The following is an 18,059-nucleotide window of genomic DNA, read 5'->3' on the forward strand; positions in this document are numbered from 1 at the left end:
GGGGAGAGGTCAGAGGGAGAAGCAGACTCCCTGCTGGGCAGGGAGCCGGACGTGGGACTCGATCCTGGGACTCCAGGATCATGACCTGAGCCAAAGGCAGTCGCTTAACCAACTGAGCCACCCAGGCACCCCGACTGTCAAAATAAAACACACATGAATTGGGGTGCCTGAATGGCTCAGTTGGTTAAGCATCCTACTCTTGATTTTGGCTCAGTTCATGATCTCAGAGTTGTGAGATGGAGCTCATGTAAGTCTCCACACTCAGTGGGGAGTTCTGCTTGAGATTCTCTCTCCCTCTACCCCTCCCTCCCTCCCTAGAATAAATTTTTTTGAAAAGTAAAATAAAGGCTTTAAAAAAAAACACACATAACATTAATTCTAATTAATTAGTCTAATTTAAATCTAAAATCTTCACATTATTTTTCCTTAGGCTCTAATACATAAGTATGTGTTTTGTCTGGTATATATATTTTATTTTTTTAAAGATTTTATTTATTTATTTGAAAGACAGAGATCACAAGTAGGCAGAGAGGCAGGCAGAGACAGAGAGGAGGAAGCAGGCTCCCTGCTGAGCAGAAAGCCCGATGCGGGGCTCGATCCCAAGACCCTGGGATCATGATCCAAGCCGAAGGCAGAGGCTTTAACCCACTGAGCCACCCAGGCGTCCCTTGTTTGGTATATTTTAAAATTTATATAAACAGTATCATACTATATATATTTTCCCAGCACACCTTAACAAGACACAAAATTTTGAATAAACACAAAGATTATCTGAAAAGAAATTTTAAACATTAAACATTCTCTAGAACTCAGTGCTTACAAAAATATTATCACTGAAAATAAGTTATGGTTATTACACTTCCATTATGACAAAGAGACGTATCTAAGATCTAGAATGCAGCCTATCTTCAAAGATGCCTCTCATGAAAAGTGTTCTGACTTTCTGCAGAACATGGCTGGTTCCCTTTAAGAACAAACACCATGTGTGGAAATCTTAACAAGAAGCCTGGAGGTCTAACCCTAATGGTCTTTTTCTGACTTGCCTAAATGGTGTGAGCTACACTGCCACCACGGGACACAGTGATGGTTCCACCAGCAAGATGTTCAAAACTACAGTGAGAAAATCTCTGGCTGTGCTTGTTATAGAAACTTCTTTAATTCACTCGGAAGCTAAGTAATCTAGAGCAACTCAAAGTTCTCCCAATTAAGAGCAACACAGTAAGAAAATGTAAATCAGAAAAGGCCAAATGAGGAAGTGACTCTATAAGGAAGAAGTGAATTTAAAGGCGTATTTCACCTATTTCTATAAAGCATTTAAATATGATTGATACCACTGCCAATTCCTTTTCCACTGAAGATTAAACTCAAAGTCACTACACAGAAATCCCTCAGACTGGAAGGGAAGACAGCAACTGCCTTCTTTGCCTTTTAATCTCTTTCCCTTTCCTTAATTACAAAATCACCAACTAAATGGAAATGTTGAGGGTCAGAATCAACACATAAACTCGAGAAATGCTGATTTCCTTGTTACAGAGGCACCCAGTGTAGAAAAATACTGTATAATAAGCTCACATTTAACACAGACTTTCACAAATTTATATTCCTATCATATAATTATGTAGAAGTACGATCCCTTATTTAACCAAGCCCCATTTCTGGACATTTGGACTATTTCTAAGGTTGCCAAATTACAGTGATCCTCAAAATGTAATCCTCAGACCCACAGAGGATCCAGAACCCCTTTCATCAGAGAGTTCAAATGTCAAAACTATTTTCATAGTAATACTAGGGTACTATCTGCCTTTGCTCACCGTGTTCACATTTACACTAAGAGTGCAAAAGCAAAGGTGGGCAGATATAAATGTTAGCCTTAGCATGAAACAAGCTGTATCACCAAACCATACCAGTCACTGTATTCTTTACCACAAGGCACTCACATTTAAAAGGCGGCAGTTCATTTAAGAATGTCCTTGATGGGGGACGCCTGGGTGGCTCAGCGGGTTAAGCAACTGCCTTCAGCTCAGGCCCTGGTCCTGGAGTCCCACCTCTGGCTCCCAGCTCCACAGGGAGTCTGCTTCTCCCTCCGACCTTCTCCCCTCTCATGCTCTCTCTCAGTGTCTCTCTCTCAAATACATACATAAAATCTTAAAAAAAAAAAAAAAAAAAAAGAACGTCTTTGATGAAGGGGTGCCTAGGTGCTTCAATTGCTTAAGCAACTGCCTTCAGCTCAGGTCTTGATCCCGGAGTCCTGGGATCAAGACCTGCATCAGGCTCCCTGCTCAGTGGGAAGTCTGCTTCTCCCACTGACCCTACCCTGTCTCATGCTTTCTCTCTCATTCTCTCTTTCAAATAAATAAAATCTTAAAAAAAAAAAAAAAAAGAATGTTCTTGATGAAGAGTAAAACTACTTCTTTTCTTAAATTTCAACCATTAAATACATGCCTTTTTAGCACTGTGAATGATAAAGTGAGAAGTACACATTCTAAAATACAATGGTTGTCTTGACCAAAAGCACCAACTATTTGTTTTGCTTTTTTGTCTTTTGTTTTTAAAATAGGCTCCATGCCCAATGTGGTGCCTGGGACTTGAACTCATGACCCTGACGAGAGTCGCACACTCTACCGACTGAGCCAGCCAGGCTCTCCACTTACTTTAATTGTGAGCTAAACTAACTGCTTTTTTCATGGAACACCATTTTTACTTCAAAGAACTACTTATTATTCATAACTGGGTATCTGGTATACAAGTTCCCAAAAATTAATAAAGTGACCCTGTCACTTCAGAGAAAACAACTAACAGCAATTGTCACCAATGATAAATGAGAGCTTTCAACTGAAAATCAGAATTTTAGAAAATTTATGTACACTACTTTGGGCTTATTAGCTTTCTAATACTTAAAAGACTTTTTGATAAGACTAGTATAATATTTAAAAATCTGATTTTTAAAAATATCAGGTCAACATTTGAAATATTCAGATGATCAATGAATGACGTTATAGAATCTTACCTCAGGAAAACATTAATTCATCAAAGTACAAGACAGACAAATGGATTTTGTCTGTCAAAAGTTCACCGATAGGGTTTCAGACTCCCTTTTGCACTAACCTTTAAGAAATTAGCATTTGTTGAGTTTTGGTGTAGTATCAAAGTAAAAACTCCTTTCTGAAGTGGCTATTAAAATACATCTCCTTGGGTCAGGGGGGGTGGGAGGTTGGGTGAGCCTGGTGGTGGGTATTATGGAGGGCACATATTGCATGGAACACTGGGTGTGGTACATAAACAACGAATTTTGTTACACTGAAAAGAAATTTAAAAAATAAATAAACATTTAAAAGAAAAAATAGATCTCCTTTTTCCAACTAGAAATCTGTATTAGGCCAAATTTTGTTCACGTTCTTCAACAAAAGCAATATATTGCAACAGAAGCAGATATGAAAATCTAGCTATCTTCTATTAAGCCAAAGATTAAATAAAGATCTGCACTCCTTTCAATACAGTTTATGTTTTTGAAAATACACTTGTCGGGGCGCCTGGGTGGCTCAGTGGGTTAAAACCTCTTCCTTCGGCTCAGGTCATAATCCCAGGGTCCTGGAATCGAGCCCCGAATCGGGCTCTCTGCTCAGCAGGGAGCCTGCTTCCCCCTCTCTCTCTGCCTGCCTCTCTGCCTACTTGCAATCCATCAAATAAATAAAATCTTTAAAAAAAAAGAAAACACACTTGTCTTTTATAAAAATAACTAAGTTAACATGTAATGAGTTTATTATTTTTAAGGATATTAATGTATCAATATTTTAAGGTTTTGTTTTAATTTCTAATATTAGTAAATACTGATAAAGGTAACTCACATGAATAAAAGCTCTTCGGGATCCTCAGTAATTTTTAAGAGTATAAAGAAAACAAAGTTTGAGGAGATAGGGCATAAAATTTATAAACTGCTGTGCTATTAAAAACCAGTAGTTCAAGTATTTTCATAGTTTCATCTCTGTTCCCACCCTTAAATTTTCTTTGAGATAGAGTCCTACAACTGAGATTATTATGTCAAAAGACAGGTACATTTTCAAAGCATTTAATGTAAGTCAATTGCTCTCCAGAAGGCTTTTTGATTAATACTGCTATCAACAGACTACATGCAGATACATTTAATGGTGTTCTCACCATATCACAGTACCTTGATTTTTGTCAATATGATGGGTAAAAGTAATTTCATTTAATTTGCATTCCTTTACTAGCAACTTTAATATTTTAACATTAAATATAATAATTTAAATATAAGTATATTAACTATATGTTACATATTTAATAATCACTGTAATTAATAACTTATAATGTATTAAATGTAAATAATACTCTCCCCAACTTGGTTTTTTTTAAGATTTTATTTATTTGAGAGAAACAGAGCGCGCGCGCATGAGAGAGGATAGGGTCAGAATGAGAAGCAGACCCCCCATTGAGCAGGGAGCCCAACGTGGGACTCCATCCTGAGACTCCAGGATCATGACCTGAGCCAAAGGCAGTCGCTTAGCTAACTGAGCCACCCAGGCGCCTGTCCCCAGCTTTTTAAAAAGATTTTATTTATTTATTTTAGAGAGAAAGAGGGAGAGCAGGAGCAAGGGGAGGGCAGAGGCAGAGGGAGAAGCAGACTCCCTGCTGAGCAGACAGCCCTGCTTGGGGCTCTATCCCAGTACCCTGGGATCATGACCTGAGCCAAAGATAGACACTCAACCAATGGAGCCACCCAAGTGCCCCGATACTCTCCCCAATTTTAGGGACTTTTGCTGTTACTTGTGGAAGGAACCTGGAGGGACACAGATAAATATGTGGTAAAAGTGATCCACTGTCTTATTATTGGGAAAAAACCTCCAAACTAACGGTTTTGTTCTAGCTCTAGTTTAGAACACTTGTGATTTTTTTAAAACTCTGATTTAATTTATGTAAAGCTCCACTTTATTATCAATAGGAAAAAAGATTAAATCAAATGCTGTAAGTACCAGTAATCTATTAAAGTATCCAATCTTAGGCAAGTTATTTAACCATAGCTTCCTAAATAAAATTTACAAATGGAAAAAAAGGGCACCTGGGTGGCTAAGATGGTTGGGCGTCTGCCTTCGGTTTGGGTCATTCTCTCCAGGTCCTGGGATAGAGCCCCACGTTAAGCCCCACATTGGGTTCCCTGCTCCTCAGGGTGTCTGCTCCTCCCTTTGCCTCTGCCTCTGCTTCTCCCCCTGCTTGAGCTTTATCTCTCTCTCTTTCAAATGAATAAATAAAATTTAAAAAAAAAGAATGGAAAAAAATTCTGTATAAGAATGATATTTAAAACACTGGTTTGTAATCATGCAACATTCTTTTGATGTCAAGACCCATTTATATTCTTAAAAGTTATTGAGGATGACAAAGAGCTTTTGTTTCCATGGTTATATTTGTCAACATATAAATTCTTTACAAGCATGGGCTATTATTTATTAAATGCCCTTTGCAGGGATCCTTTCTCAGAAGAATGGTGTATTGAAAAGAAAACTCTGTGGGATACATTTTTTTTCCCCTTGGTAAAATAAAGCTGTTAAAAATGTAAATTCTAGAATGCTTTCTTCACTTTGAGGATCAACTAATCTAATTCATCTGTAACTTTCTCTAATCTTTTAATCTAATTAGAATACATTTTAAGTGGAAGTCAATTAACAGGATATATATATGTGTGTGTGTATATATATATATATAATTTATGAATTCTATGTTTTATTCACTGATATATTCCCCAACATCAAGAATAATGCCTAACAGATAATAAATAATTGTTGAATGAATCAGTAAATTATATAGACTGAAAAGGAATTTAATTTAAAAAAAAAGCTCAGGAGACTCCTGAACTACATGACTTATAAGAATCCTTCTTACTATAAAATCGTAGGACTTCTACTTCCATTTGTTCTTCTCTGTCCCTGTCATCTCTGCCACTACTTATACATACACTGTGGGGAAAATCCATTTTTTTTTTTTTTAAGATTTCATTTATTTATTTGAGAGAGAAAGAGTGAGGGTGTGAGAAGCAGACTCCCCGTGGAGCTGCGAGCCTGATGCGGGACTTAATCCCAAGACTCCGGGATCATGACCTGAGCCGAAGGCAGTCACTTAACCAACTGAGACACCTAGGCACCCCCATTGTGGGGAAAATCTTGTAAAAGAGAGCCAAAAGATTACTATGAAAGCAAAAACATGGATTAAGATCTCTGTTTTCACTTTTTAATAGCAAATACCCCAATTATTTTATTAAATTTTGGAAACCTTACATACAGAGATTCCAGACTGAGTTTATAACAACAACAAAAAATCAACAAAGATAGAGGAATTGCTATCGTTATCGTAAGAATTTTAAGGAAGCAAGTTAAAAACACTGATTATGTCAATATATCTAATTTGGGGTAACAGCTTACTGAAGTTTATCAATAGTGTCAAATAATGTTCTATCAATCTTGTATGTCTTATGAATCTTTTTGTTCTGAAATGTGTTTTTTAAAGGTTTTATATGAAAGAGAGCAAGCAGGCATGCACACAAAAGGTAGAGGGTGGGACAAAGGGAGAGGCAGACTCCCTGCCAAGCCAGAGCCAGAGGGAGGGCTCAATCCCAGGACCCTGGGATCATGACCTGAGTCAAAGGTAGATGCCTAACTGACTAAGCCACTCAGGCACCCCTGAAATGTTTCTGAATAATATTTGAATGTGCGATGATTCTAAATATGGAAATATTTCTAGCAAACTATAACTCCAACTTCTTAATGGATCTCAATTGGAAGTTATCCATCAGAAGTAGGTCTAGAGTCATCTTACTAGTTATACGGGACACAGTCTTACAACTTCGTTCTGAATTGAGCCAATCTTTAACTGAAGCAGGCAGTTAACATACTTTACGATGTAGAATTTACTCAACATTTTAAAAAATCAACCTTCTGTTCCTCAGCAAATTAACATTATTTCTCATATAAATGTGGGGCAAAAATAAACTAGCTCTTACATAGCAAAACTGATTATTAAATAGTTCAACCAAAGAGAAAGAGAATGCATTAATCTAGCCATCACCCAGCTTTATTTACACTAATATTTTACCATAATTTGTTTCAGATTCTTAAGGAAAAAAAGTCACATATAGCTAACACCTCCTATATATACCTCTCTAATCTCATTTTATCACTCCCAACTATTCTAAATTTGATGTTGCCCCTATCTATCCATATTTTTATAGCTTTAATACATATGTATCAATAATCACATTTTTATGTACATAATTGGGACTATATTGTATTTATTCTATTAAGAATTTAACTCAAAATTGTTTGAAATAACTCTAATAAATGACAGGCATGGTAAACCGTTTAGTAGTCAAATATGTTGACTCTACAACTTACTCTGAAATGCATCAATTGCCCATCTGTTTAGGGTCTTCAAGGATTTTACCCCCCAGGACAATAAACCATGGTAAGATGCTGAATGGGTAAGAAGGCATCAATGGCAAGCCTCTGTTCATTCCTAGGAAAAGTAATGAAGAACTCTAAATTATCTTGAACTACCCATTCTCTCCATACTCTTTGTAAACAGCTCTCGTACCTCAATGTGATGATACTGCCTTAGAGAACTCTGGCACATATGTTCCATGAACCATGTGCAAGAATGTTCCCAAACTGGAAATAATCTAATGTCATCAACAAGAGAGAGTAAATACATTCTGGTCTAGACAGACAATGGACTACAACATGGCAATTAAAATTAATTAAGATAAATCTCACAGAGTTGAATGAAAGAAGCAAGGCACTACAGAATATATATGGTGTGACTGCATTTACATGAAGTTCTAAGGGGTAAAAATTTAATGAAAAGGTTATCACAAAAGTCAAGATAGTAATTATTTTGAAGAAGAAACAAACATGGGGCAGCAGCAGGGGACTTCTAACACAATAAGCCCACTTCTTAACCTCAGTTGTTGTGTAATAGGCAAACACTTTGTAATCATATTCAAACTGTATATGCTTTATATATTCTCCTACAAGTACAATTCAGTTTGTTTGTTTTTTTTTTTAAAGACTTGGGAGCCCAATGCCAGGCTTGATCCCAGGACCCCGGGACCATGACCTGAGCTGAAGGCAGAGCTTAACCCACTGAGCCACGCAGGCGCTCTTACAATTCAGTTTTAAAACAAAAAAGAGAATGAACTGCCCATTATAATACTAAGCCTCCATTTAGTATTTTGATATTAAAAAAAAAAAGATGCACATAAACAGTTACTAATTCAACACCTCTTATTTATAGTTTCAGTTTCGTTGTTCATAGGACTGTTTCCTAAAACACAAAAAAATAAAAATTTTCCTTGATTTTTTTTTTATACCATACAACTTTGCACAAACACAACGCCCACTATATGACTGGGTATCCATCACACAGACAATGAACTTTACATGACTTTTTATCTTGTAAAGTCATACTAGTTCCTGCTACCTTGAAGAACTTCTATTATATGGGGGAGAAAATTAGACAAGGATAGAGCCAAGAAAACAAATTAAAAAAAAAAAAAACCCCAAAAACTTTTCAAAGAAGTAGCTGCCTCTGGGCAGCAGGTAAGGGGAAAAGGAGGGAGGCTGCTTTTCATTACAGATTTTAAACATCATGTGCATATATCACTTCATTAATTTTTTAATATAAAAATTCTTAAATAAGTCTTCAAATTCTAGAAGGCATTCATATTGCTTACAGTTACTTTTTTTTTTTTTTTTTTACGGTAGCAATTAATTCAGGCTGTAAAGTACAGAGACAAAAAAGAGCGGATACCTACTACTCAGCAATTAAAGGGCAGATAAAGAGAAAGTTCTGAATTCCTACAGGGGTGAGAGAAGAGAAGTTTAGGAAGAGTTTTCCTGATTCAGATATTTACAACTGGTAGAGAAGAAATCAAAATGCTTTTGCATAGAAATCTGTACAACTAAAGCTCAGGTGCCTAATTTATTCCTCTCTGCTAACAAAGCAAATAGCACCCAAGTTATTTTTTTCATAAAGGGTGAAATGCCTCAACAGTTGTAGTACAGATCAAGAGCAACTTTTACTCTAGTATACACCGACCATCTGAAAAGACACAAAGATAGAGGTGACACAAAAAAACTTTCTCTTTAGTAGGTTTTCACAGTAATGGGAGAAAGAGATTGCTCCAATAGTCAAAACTGCCCTTATCACTTCAGCTGAGTCAATGCTATTACTAATTCAATTTCTACCATCCATATGAAGCATGTCCTAGGCAAAAGAACAAAATATCCTGGCCAAACAATGGAAACAATAATTATTTTCAGACCATTCAACTGATGGACTGTTCTTCCCTTCTCTACAAGAGTCTGTGAGAACACTTATGTCCCGTTAGACGGGATGTAATATAAGGTAAAACCTACAAATATGCAATCAGTGATGGAGTTAAATGTCCAAAGAAGCCTCAGAAATCAAATCCAAGCATCACATGGTATTTAAAAACGAAACAAAACAAACAACCTTTTCCCCAGCCTCAAACAACTGCAAATAATAATAGTGTATTTCCCAGGAGAAAAGGGTTTTCAAAGGCTATGAATCCTACCTTAAATCAGGAAAGGAATGTTTTGTCTAAAAACCCAAGGATAAGGGAATGAAGAGAAGTACCAGATGGTACTAAAAAAACTAACACTGGGAGAGCCACAGTTCACTGAGATAAAGAATAGGCTAATTACATTTGGGAAAAAAATAAGTAGCTTAATTATTTACTGTGGTCAATATAGTGGTGGGTTTGGGAGTGAGAGGAAGAAAAGCAGAATAGAGAGGCAGAAAAAGGGAGAGCCACAAAGTTGAATAAAGAAAGGAATAACTAGGGTAGAGAAGGAGTTTTAGTAAGTTCTAATATTGATAATAAACTACCCCAGTCACTTTCTTGACTTACCAGAGGCTGCAGGCTTCTAAACATCCCTGTTCCTTAAAAATTCAAATATTAAACCGCAAAGTAAGTGACTGATTGCTCCTCCTAAACCCGTACTCTTTTTCTGAAAGTGTGGTCTACAGGCACTTGCACCACAATCATCTAGGGTAATTATTAAAAATGCTGACTGATAAGCCAAACCCTAGGCCTAATGAATCAGAATCTTGGGGCTGGAACCAGGTGATTTGCTGTTACACCAAAGGTTGAAGATTACTGCTTTAAAACATTTACTACCAGGTAGGTGTTTGTTTTTTCTTTGAATGGTTATGATGTGCAGACATCAGGCAGATGAAGCTGAGGGCCACACGCCTTTTAAAGATTAGCCACCCCTAATTTTAGCAGAATCTGCCCAACTGAATAGTAGAGGGTCAGCAAATCATAACTGTATTCGTATGTGCTTGCTACTTCTGTCAAAGTTCCAAAAAGACAGAAAAATAAAATGAAACCTCTCTGTCCTCAAAGAGCTTACATTCTTATTCTTCTTGGTGAAGACACTCTTCTTAACCTAGGCAAATGCTATTCACTTTTCAATACTAGTAATTCCTAAAGCTCCATACTCTGTCCTATTGTAAGTTTCAGTCATGTTTCACCTCTAGGCAAATAGTCTGAACCAAATGAAACTTTTCAGTGATTTGGTTCCATTCTTAGTTAACCCGCTGCTACCACACCCTGTTTTCCCAGTAAGAATCTAAATTTGTGGGGCACCTGGGTGGCTCAGCAGCTCAGTGGTTTAAGTGTCTGCCTTTGGCTCAGGTCATGATTCCAATGTCCTGGGATTGAGCCGCATGTCTGGCTCACCACTTAGTGGGGAGTCTGCTTCTCCATCTCCCCGGCCCTGCTTGTGCTCTCTTGCTCACTCTCTCTCTCCCTCTCTAATAAATACATTAAAAAAATATATATATATATAAAAGTTTGTGAGGAGAGAGCCCATGTTTTCTAGCCGCTTCTGTGCTGTCTGTTCTTTAGGACAATGACAACCACATTGTGGGGGGTCTGATAATGAATTGGTTTAGGGGACTTGAGAGATTTCAATAGTTACATGCAGAGTGATTTTAAAAAACCAAATTTCAGACTTAAACAAAGAAGATCTAAAGTAAATTTCAACTGCCCCAATAAAACACATCAAAACGTTAATAAAGATATTAAATGACCAGAAGTTCCTGGTATGTACAGTAAACTCTTAAAGGAGAAGATATGACCAAAAAATGGAATGAGATTACTAATTCCGTAAAGTTTCAATTCAAAATGAGTATAATGTCAGAATTTCGAGACGTCTAGATTTTGTAAACTCATATGCAAAGTTTTACAGACACACACACACACACACACACACACACACAGACTTTAACAGAATAAGACATCGTATTAAAACAGTACTTGCCTTCCTAAAAGAACAGGAGATAGAACTAAGACAGAAATAAACCTCTCTTTGTATCTAGAAGTTCAAAGTAAATTCCCAACTCCTTATATTTCCATCTCCCCTAGACCCATTTTAAACAAGCAATGTCATAAACAATGCTTCAACTATGAAAAAGTTCTAGTAATGAAAACAAGCTGTGGCAGAAATTAAACAAATGCACATCTTCTCTCTGACGAAAAAGGAAACTTGTTTGAACACATTTTCAGAATCATCTGGTTGCATCTCACTACCAAAATTATCACCAAGCAACTTAATTAAGGTTTTATTTATTCTTAAGGAAATAGAGCCCGTTTCAAACAAAGCATCACTTGTTAGTGCGGGCTAGCATGAGCAGCTCCAGGCGGGGAGCCCCGCTGCTAAGTGCTGCACGACCTTGAGCAAGTCACAAGACCCCTCCAGCCACTGTATCTTCATCTATGAAAGTGAGGCTGCTGGGAGATTTTCAGTCTTTTTCAGTGCTCCGGTTCTCTGAATGGGTAATTCTAAGTTTAATTCTGATGACTCAATCTAAACTTATATTCAACCTTATGAAAGGAAAAGAGTGGGAAGGAAACTACTAAGTAACCTCGTTCTGGCCTTCCCTTGCTTCCATGCTGTTTTCTTCCCCTTCCCATCTTCCTGAAGTCCCACTTCAGTCTTTGTCACATGGGTAAGAGACTGAAATATATGACCAATTTTATTTAAATTATTATAACAGTCCCTTAATTTTAAGAAACTAAATTCTCTTACTTCCCTCTAATAAATAAAATCTTAATTTACATAGTTTCTTGTGTGCGGCTAGATTTTCCTCTTATGGCTTTTCACCACTTATTTTCCTTTGTCATTGGCTTTTAAAAAACTTAAAGGAAAAAAAAAGGCTAAAAGGTTTCCTTAGATTTTTCACACAGACCAGAGTAGAAGTAAATACAGCCTCTACTTACTCAGAGGTTTACGAAACCTGCAAGATGCAAACAAAGATGATAGCCAATGGCTCAGAGCTGAATTGGTAAAATGTCTGCTATGCCTTTCCTGCAAAACCACAAAATTGAGATCTGTTAATAGAACGATCCTTTCCAAGAGAATAAGTAACTGTCTTTATACCTTCCTTTTATCTGATAGGTCTTTAAGCGCTTAGAAAGTTAAGAACAGCAAATTTCCAAAGAACTAGCTAAATATTATCATAGTCAATAATAAGGCTTTTGGTTTCCAAAAATGTTACTCATAATCACTGAACATTCAAATTTTACTTTCATTCAAATTTTAACTTCATAAATAGCTTTCATAAGTAAAATACTACTGCACACAGCTTCTCAGAGGACCTAGAACTTCAAGGCACACCAGAATATACGCTAACCAGAAAACTTCATAATTTCAGTGATGATAAATACTCCAGAAAAAGACTGAGCAATCTTTTCTTTCACACAAAAGGTATTACTTTTTTTCTTCAAAAGAAACAAATTTTAAGAACAGCGATATAAAAGGCAGGCCAGTATTCTTTTTTACTTTTTCTTTATATACAAATTGAAATACTACATGTTACCTCAGAAGCTCGTCATGCATCTGTGCTTGTTTCTCAGAGTAAGTTTCCAGTGTGAATTATAAAACTTTACTATTTTTTTCTAACAGTAAATGAACTGTCCTATCTTTGTTCCTCTTTATTTAATAACCACTTTTACTTATTATCTAAATGACTATTCATTTTCCTTAAATTTCTACTTAGTTTTGAAAAAGTAAGGTTTAGTGTAGTTCATTAACTTAAGAAAAGGACAGAACAATCAATGAGCAACACCTATGGCTGAGTTGTCCCCAGACTCCCCTTTAACCAAAATAAAACCAGTGTCTCTGAATTTTTTTTAACACCCTTATCACACATGAATTGTACAGTTAACTTAACTCTAACTTTCTATCCCCACAAATACAATTAGATTTTTTAAAATGAAAATTTGACCGAAGTTTATTTTGTGGTATGAAAGAGAAAGAAAGAAAAGTCTCCTTTATTCTCAAGTCACACAGGGTAAGAAAGAAAGAAACATCATGTAACACATAAAAAAATGCTTTTCCAGGAAGATCTAAAACTTTCCAGATTTTGAATGCTTTGTTTCCCCCTCACAGTTAAGTGCAATCAGGCATGTGACTGACTACACACATTTTTTCAGAGAGTTAAAGAACACATTCAGCCATGTTCTTCGACAGGTAAGAGCCACCCTCCGTTTACCAGCTCAGGAAACAGCCAGAAGCAAACACACGAAATCATAATAAGTTACCTTCAAATATTCCCGTTCTCTTTTTGTCCTTTGGGCTTGAAAATAAAAAGCAATCCGACAAGTTTTATGCTGTTAAAATGGCTCCTGTAGATTGGGGAAGTGGTGTCTGTGCTTCAGCCTATGAGTCATACATGAAACTAAGTGTTTCTAAGGGAGGCACGCCCATGTTGCTGTGGACCCAATTATTCTGCTAGGTCAAACATGCAAATCTACAGGTAAAAACAGAGGAGAGGTATAGAAAAAGGAGGGACGTGGAGCCAAGGAGCAAGATCTACCTTGATTAAACCATTATTCAGCTCATGTTAATTACCATAATTTAAAATTAAATAACAACAAAAAAATAGGAACCATCTACAAGGAAACAAAATTAAAACTGTATGTTGTTTTAAAAAATAAAAATCTCAACTTTTAAAAATTATCTTAATATACCAAGTAAAACTCTGAAAAGAAAAACAACGTGGGAGGGAATGGAAGGGAGAGAGCAAATTTTCTGGCTTTTAATGTAACAATGGGCCGGTGAGTCTAACCAGGCTACTCATTAACCCTTATAAGAAAGAGGTATATTGCTATATCATCTGGAAAGCTAGCAACCTATAATATCAGACGCAATTCACAACTTCACTAAACATAAAATCTACTTTCTAATTTCCTAATTCAAAGCTCAATGAAAAAGTAAGTATGAAGTAATCCGATTTACAAAATTTAAAATAATTCCAGAGTTAGTAAGGAACTAAAATATAATACAGAAAAATGACTTTAAGTGGAACTGCAACCTTGATGAAGCTCTTATTTTAAACAAATCACCGACGCAATCCCGGTTCATGATTCTACTACTTCCAAGCAATCGTCACAGTTTTCTTTACTTTTGTGGAAAACAAAATTTTCCACAAATAAAAGCCTAATGCGTGCCAGGCACCCTGCTGCACCATACATGGTGATCCTAAGACTGCCAACGAAAGATAGGGACAGTGGAGTTTTACCCTCCCAGTCCTCAGACATCTGACAAGGAGCCCAAGCAGCCGCAGTATTAGTACAACTACTTAGCCCGTCCCCTGGGTGAATAATTATTAATTTATTCTAAGTAAGAGCTTAAATTGGTCAAAATGGCTTAAAAGCATTAAGCACTTCCAAAAGTGCTTTACATTTTGAAGTGCTACTCCCTAGCTAGCCTTCATCTTAATATTTTACAAAAAGTAAATAGGATTTGGCAAGGTTTTCTCCCGTTAGTTAATTACTTGGAAGTGATTATTCTTCCTTCCTAGAGGCAGAGCTGAGAGGACAAGCTGTCACGGACTCAGACAGGAACTTTGTAAACTGCTACAAGACGTAATGATAGTGAACTGACTTTCTGCCCATTAAGTGCCTATTTATTCCATTCTGCTGAACACTGATTTACCTTTTTACTAAGATAATCCCCACGGTTTAACAAATTACTAATAAAAAATTATGCTAAAAAGAAAAACACATCACCTTTTTTCTCTGTCAAACGTCATGTCTAACTTACTTTAGAGCTCATTTATTCAGAATGTCTATTTGGATCCCAAACAAGAAAAAAGTGTCCTTTGAGCAGTCATAAGAGATGTTCACTGGAAAACTCCCAAGTTGTTTCCCAGAGCTGAAATTTATTTTAGATCATACCCATGTAAGCCCAATAATTTGATTATCTTTTAGCTAATTAGAAGTTACAAGGGCGAAAGAGGGACTAGGGAAAGGATGACATCAGAACAAACAAATGAGTGGGTAACGAGAGAAGCCTAAAATAAAAACCTATAAAACTACAAATAAATATAACTTTAAAAGTCCTAGAACCTGAAGCCATCCTATATGGTCAATAAGTGCTACGTGCTTCCTAGGTATATCACCAAACACTAAGAGACTTGAAGTCAGCATTATTATGACGAAGGTCTATAAAAAACAAAAAAAATAACAAGTGTGGGAAATCTTTCATGAAGTATGGATGCACAAAAGGAGGAGCTTCTGCTAGTGAGAAAATCCATTTATATAAAGTATCTCATTATTCGATAATGGCAGATATTTGGAAGGTAATTTAAAAGAAGTGCTTTGACCACTAGTGTGTAGAAGTGAAGTAAGAGACATAAAGTGAAAATAATTACCATTCTTCAACAGCAACAAATATCTTAATTGTTCCTAGGGAGATGATTTCAGAGCTACTATTACAATATACAGCCCCCTCGCTCAGGGGTGTCCCTATAAGCAGTGTTTTAACCACCTATAGAAATTGAATCCTAGTTATAGTTACAGCCCCAAGAAATCAATCTCCACCAAAAACAAAACAAAACAAAACAAACAAACAAACAAACAAACTGGCAACCAGCTCAGCACAAATTCTAGAATCAATCTGCTTGGGTGTGAATCCCAGCTCTGCTACCTATTAGCTGTGTGTTCTTGGGCTATCTTTAACAATCCTGTGGCCTAACGTTTTTTATCTGTGATTTAGGCTAATAGTACCCACCTCAGAGGACTACTATGAGCATTAAAACTAGTGCATGTACTACTACGGTTAATAAAGAACTTCCCTAACTCAAACATAAGAAAACAAACTAGTTTTTAAAACAGTCAAATGGGGGCGCCTGGGTGGCTAAGTGGGTTAAGCCACTGCCTTCGGCTCAGGTCATGGTTTCAGGGTCCTGGGATCGAGCCCCACGGGCCCTCTGCTCAGCTGGGAGCCTGCTCCCCCTGCCCCGCCTGCCTCTCTGCCTCTCTGCCTCCTTGTGATGTCTCTCTGTTAAATAAATGAATAAAATCTATAAGTAAATAAATAAGCAGCCAGTCAAATTATCTGAATAGATACTTCACCAAAAAAGAGATACAGATAGCAGATAAACACAGACAAAATCTCAACATCGTTACTCAACAGACAAATCCAAATTAGATCACAATACCAGTAGAAAAACTTAAAAAAAAAAAAACCAAAACAGACAATACCAAGTGGTAGGGAGTATATAGAGCAACTGTAAGTCTCATACAGTGTTGGTGAGAATGCAAAACGGGACAGCGTATTTGGAAAACAGTTTAGCAGTTTCTTATAAGGATAAACATATACATATTAGATGATCCAGCAGTCTCAATCCTAGATATATGCCCAAGAGAAATGAAAATACATGTCTATAAAAAAACTTCCACTTAAATATTTAGCAGTTTCAGTTTTACTCAGAATCACAAATACTGGAAACCCAAATGCCCACCAAATGGAGAATGGTTAAACATCCTGTGATATATCCATACAATGGGATGCTATTAGCAATAGAAAAGTATGAACTTCTGAAATACAGCTACCACATGGATGGATCTAAAAGCATTAGGGAGTTGAAATAAGCCAGACTCAAAATACGTACCATATGCTTCTACTTATATGACATTCTAGAAAAGGCAAAACAAAAAGGGCAGAATTCTGATCAGTGGTTGCCAGGGGTTAGAAATGAGGGGAGAGGATGGACTACAAAGGGGAACAAGGAAACTGTTTGGGGTGATAGAAGCATTCTGAATAGTGATTGTGGTACTGGTTCTATGACCTACATATATTCTCAAAAATCACAGATCTGGGGCACCTGGGTGGCTCAGTGGGTTAAGCCTCTGCCTTCGGCTCAGGTCATGATCCCGGGGTCCTGGGATCGAGCCCCGCATTGGGCTCTCTGCTCAGCAAGGAGCCTGCTTCCTCACTTCTCTCTGCCTGCCTCTCTGCCTACTTGTGATCTCTCTCTGTCAGATAAATAAATAAAAATTAAAAAAAAAATCACAGACCTATACATCTGACTAGGGCAAACTGTACTGTACATAAACAGTATCTCAATAAACCTGACTTTAAAAAGAAATCTAGTTCATGAGTAGTACAGTTATTAGTATTCTACTGGGCACAAGTAAGCACTTTATAAACATTAACTGTTTTTACTATGCTTCACAGAAGCAGCCAGTATCAAATGCTTCAGGATGAGAAAGTTTAAGTAAATCTCTAATTTTTATATAAATAAAATGTGGCATCTTAGGCTTGTGAGGCAAATATAATGTACCTGTACACACTATGAATGTGGTTATTTGTAAAATCAGGTATGTATCAAGTCAATATATACCTTAATATAAAGTTTTCATGGCTGCCTGGAAGAATTTTCAGCATTTATATTTTAACTATTAGCTGAGCAAGATTAGTCAATTGAGGGACTTGAACGCTAACTAAAATTAAGACACTGTTTCTTTCTGGGGCACCTGGGTGGCTCAGTGGGTTAAACCTCTGCCTTCAGCTCAGATCATGATCTCAGGGTCCTGGGATCAAGCCCCACATCTGGCTCTCTGCTTAGTGGGGAGCCTGCTTCCCTCTCTCTCTCCCTGCCTCTCTGCCTACTTGTGATCTCTCTGTTAAATAAATAAATAATTTTTAAAAAAACAACACACTGTTTCTTTCTTTCTTTAA

The 18,059-nt window shown here is 36.8% G+C and overlaps 1 protein-coding gene across 3 annotated transcripts in view; it reads right to left on the bottom strand.

Moving 5' to 3' along the window:
* The window catches only part of ELF1 (E74 like ETS transcription factor 1), a 108,885-nt gene that overhangs the window by 65,609 nt on the left and 25,217 nt on the right, over positions 1-18,059 (bottom strand). The window contains exons 1-3 of one of the 3 annotated variants that reach the window (XM_080798699.1): positions 13,634-13,726; positions 12,311-12,398; positions 7,398-7,518 (exon numbers count right to left, since the gene is read on the bottom strand). The exons of 1 other annotated variant lie outside the window; for it this stretch is intronic. The gene's annotated coding sequence lies outside the window, so the exon portion shown is untranslated. Of the gene's footprint in view, positions 1-7,397; positions 7,519-12,310; positions 12,399-13,633; positions 13,727-18,059 lie in introns of those variants that run through there. One more of the 3 variants, XM_080798696.1, reaches the window with a different exon arrangement.

Source organism: Martes martes (genome assembly GCF_963455335.1).
Source record: "Martes martes genome assembly, chromosome: 3".
NCBI lineage: Eukaryota > Metazoa > Chordata > Mammalia > Carnivora > Mustelidae > Martes > Martes martes.